This window comes from Psammomys obesus, unplaced genomic scaffold (genome assembly GCF_907164565.1).
Source record: "Psammomys obesus unplaced genomic scaffold, mPsaObe1.curated_primary_1811, whole genome shotgun sequence".
Classification (NCBI taxonomy): domain Eukaryota; kingdom Metazoa; phylum Chordata; class Mammalia; order Rodentia; family Muridae; genus Psammomys; species Psammomys obesus.
The window spans coordinates 43,428,582-43,433,047 of NW_026585644.1; the positions used below are offsets into that span (position 1 = coordinate 43,428,582).

The window sequence follows — 4,466 nt, forward strand, 5'->3', positions numbered from 1 at the left end:
GAAAGAAAGAAGGAAAGAAAGAAAGAAAGAAAGAAAGAAAGAAAGAAGGAAAGAAAGAAAGAAAGAAAGAAAGAAAGAAGGAAGGAAGGAAGGAAGGAAGGAAGGAAGGAAGGAAAGAAAGAAAGAAAGAAAGAAAGAAAGAAAGAAAGAAAGAAAGAAGGAGGGAAGGGAAAAGGAAAGAAGGAAAGAAGGAAAGAAGGAAAGAAGGAAAGAAGGAAAGAAAGAAAGAAAGAAAGAAAGAAAGAAAGAAAGAAAGAAAGAAAGAAAGAAAGAAAGAAAGAAAGAAAGAGGAAAACAAGGTGAATAAGCCATGGAGAGCAAGGCAGTAAGTAGGCAGTGCTCCTCCATGGCCTCTGCTGAGTTCCTGCCTTGGTTTCCCTCAATGATGGACTGTGATCAGGCCACAGAAGCCAGATAAACCCTTTCCTCCCCTAATTGCTTTCGATCTGTTTTATACAGCAATAGAAGCAAACTAAGACACACACAAATAAGTTTTTAAAAGTAACAAATACATATTCTATCATCTGCTTCCCATAAAAGCCTTGTGAGGAGCTTATGAATACTACAGATGGACACTTCAAAACTTAGGCAAAGTCATGCAGTTTATATAGTGACTCTTCTCACCTATCCTTCTCTACAATTAAAGACCATGGTCACAAAAGGAAATTTTACAAAAAAGATGAACTGCACTAGAGAGCCTAGGTAACCGTCTTTCATCAGGTGCCTATCTCTACACCTACAGTCTGGCAGTAAGTTCTCTGGGCAGCCACTAACTAGTTACAATCACGAAGCTGTAGTGCTACGAAAATATCTCCATTAAACTAAAGTTAGAAAGTAAATCTCCTTTATTCTACTTGTAATGGCCAGAAAACCATGTACAAGTTAGTCAAAAGTGCATATTATCTCACTGGGAAAGTGTCAGATTAGTAATGAGTTTTTCATGACTTAAAAGTCATTTCTAGAAGCAATCATATGCTCATAAAATCAGCTATTGTATACCCATTTATCCCAGAGTGGTGAAAATCACTAACTTACTACAAAATCCAATCTGGTGTGTACACACACAGAGAGACAATTCTGTGAAAATTCTAGTTAAACAGCTACTTGGGCTTTGTACTTCTGAACCCTCTGACCCTCACTGCCCCCGCCTACTTCCTTCAAGGAAGTATCCACTTTCCACAGTATCCACTTTGCCCACCTACTTTTCCTTTCAGGTCTAGCGAGGGTAGTGTGACCACTACAGCTCCATGAGAACACTGGCCTCTGTGGGCAAGGGCCTGGTTCACTCTTAAGCACCACACCGAAAGCAAACAAGAAAGACCAGCCCATTTCCTGACCTGCCTTCACTTTCCCTTGTCTCTACAAGTTGCCTTCCCCATTAGCATTTAACTTCACTGACTCAGCGAAGCCTTATTCAGTCGCCTCTAATCATATGTGGCAATCCACTGAGGGCCCCCACCTCCTCTAAACTTAGTGAGGAATGGATCAAGTATCTGAGACGTTTGTTTCTGTGCCTGGAGAAATAGCACACACTCTCTTCATTGGAAATAGTGAGACGCCCTCTCCGAAAAGGGGGATTTAACAAATAACATACAAGGGGTTTAAAGTGCTTTCTTAAGCACCAAATAACACCTGTCATTCAATGTTCAGGTTGGTGTTTTCTTCTGACTAAATACTTAAAACAATAGGGAAAGCCCTCAACTATTCCACAGCTTGGTGGCAACAGAACATAGGAGATGAGACGAAACTTCAGAAATGAATTCATTGTGGGGTCAAGTTCAGTAATTCTGGAGTCTTGTCTTGTCTTCTTAATGTTAAAAAAAAGCCAATTTCTATAAAGTAACACACCTGGGATTAAAAACCTCTAATGGCTACAAAATCAGAATAACACTGTATTTAAGGAGGAAAAAAAGAGAGAGAAACAAAAATTGTTTCTCTATAGGAACAACTGGAAACAAAAAGATGAAATGTACTGGAGAAAACCCTCCTTATAAAGTCATTAAGATAACACTTAAAAAAAAAAAAAAAAACTTCTATCTGTAACATTTCTGGCTTTTAACTTTGAAAGCTTGCCTGAAAAGGTTTTACTCACATATGTGTGTCAAACCGATATCCCAACTGAACACAACAAGAATTTTTAAGTATGTCTAACAGTTTGAAAAAAAAAAAAAAAAGTCAACTCCAGCACCATCACACTGGCCTCAGTCACCATCAGGAGCTGCCTAGTTCCAACTGTGGGAAGATATGGCCTCAGAGAAGGTCTAATAACTTTATTTTGGGGAATAATCAGAAATTTTACCATAAAGTTATAATAAGCCATACCAAAAAGAAAGAAAGCAAGGCTGTAGAGATGGCTCAGTGGCGAAGACAGCACACTGCTCTTCCAGAGAACCCGCGTTCAGTTCCCACTACCCACGTAAAACAGCTCAGCATCACCAGTAACTCCATCTCCAGGTGATCTGACACTTCTGGCCTCTGTGGGCACCTGTACTCAGGTGCATGCATACATGTACACACACGCGCACACATTTTTTAAAATAAACCTTTAAAAAGAAACAAAAATTCCGGAAAAACTGTATGCCTCCATGTGCTCCACCTACAGCTACAGCCTCATTTTCTCTCCTGACTGACTTCCCTAGAGTAAATATCCCTTTACTGAGCTTCTCCCCTCCACGTAAAAAGAATTCCACAGAACTTCCAAAGCACTCTATCAAACAGACTGAGCACCTACAGAATCCTAGAAGCCTATCAACCTAAAAGGCCAGTCGTACATTCTGGATATGGGTTGTAACATATAGCATTTACCCTAACATTTGGAAAACCCTCAGTTTGATCTTCAACACACGGAGGAAAAATGATTTGGGGTTTTATTTTCTTTTTAATTTTTTTTTTTTTTGACATGAGTTCACACAAGCACACAATTTAGTCTGTAATGCAGTAACAAGTGACCTAGACTCAAATTAGCAGGTGCAGGGGCAGTCTTGGGAAGTCACTTGATGGGAATGGCTATTAAGTAAAGTCCTCCACACCACCACCAAAAGAAGGCCGACATCCACGAACAGCAGACAAGAGCATTTAATAAATGTTGACCAAACACTACTCATCAACGGTCCCCAAACGCTCATCTCCTCTCGGTGTTCAATAGCATAAAAACGTTTCTTAACCATGACTGAATCAAATGCACGCTTTTCCTTTAGAGTACGTCAAGTATTTTGACACTACATCTCAAATGTTCACACACACACACACACACACACACACACATACACGCTCAAAAACAGCTAACTTCTTAAATTCAACCATCAGTCACCTGCAGGAAGAAAACGCCACCCTGGGAGTATTTTCAAGGGCAGAGAGCGACCACTGTAAACAGCTCTCACAAGTGTTTGTAGTTGACGGGTACAAAGTTCATTTCCTTTACTTTTTCTCGTAGGGAAAATTCTAATGTATCCCCACCGCTGACATATGTCCAAGAGTTACCATGAATGATTACATGTAATCTAAAGTTTTCTATAAAATGTCTGTGGTAAATATTTAATCAAAAATGCTTTAAATATCATCCAGTAAAACCTTTATCAGCTTGTGGAAAAGGAACTGTGAAAGCAATCTCAATGTGTTTACTGTCCTCTTATCTCGATCTCACATATCTAATCATAGGCTTTTAGTATTTCTAAGCCTTTTGAAAAACTTTATGCCTTTCACCTCCACCACAATCTCAATCAGGACTTCGTACGTTCAGCTCACACCACGTTAAAAGATCAAATGCTAAACTCCTAAAAATAGGGGTGCTGTGAGTGAGAGCAACACACAGCACCGCGCGTGTCGGCCAACGCAACTGCGTCTTCGAGGGGGCAGGGGCGCCGTGTACACATACAGTAGGAGCTCACATTCAGCAAAACCCAGGAGCGACGGATCAGGTGACTTCACCCTCGACACTTTCTGCCCGAAGCGGACGAGCAGCGGCCCCGGGGCTCCTCACCCCAGTCAGACAACCTGAGCCCAACACATGCAACCCTGGCCACGCACAACTGGCGCGAACGGGTCTGGCGGATCCAGGGGCTGCGGGAACCTGGCCTGCAGACTGCGGCTCCCACTGGGAAGGGTGTGTGTGTGTGTGTGTGCGCGCGCGCGCGTGTGTGTGTGTGCGTGTGCGTGTGTGTGCGTGCGTGGAGAGCCCGGCGACTCGGCAGCCAGGTGCCAGCGCTTCCCGCGTCCTCCGCCACCGCCGCGGGGCCCAGCGCGTCCCGCTCGTCCCTCTCTCCCCGGCCCGCGCTGGGCACCGAGGGCAGCGGCGCCCGCCGGGTGACCGACCTCGCCGGCCCCGGCTCAAGGCCGCCCCCTCGGGTCGGGGCGGACACCGCGGCAGGCACGCGGCGGCGGCGGGCAGGGGGCCGGGCCGCGCGTCCCCACGGCGGCCGCGAGAGCCGAGGCCCGCGGTCCCAGGCCGCGCGGCGGAGCGCTGGGCG

At 44.6% G+C, this 4,466-nt stretch overlaps 1 protein-coding gene across 3 annotated transcripts in view; it reads right to left on the reverse strand.

The window, feature by feature from the left end:
- The window catches only part of Atl2 (atlastin GTPase 2), a 56,996-nt gene that overhangs the window by 51,889 nt on the left and 641 nt on the right, over positions 1 to 4,466 (reverse strand). The gene's annotated exons all lie outside the window — the stretch shown is intronic.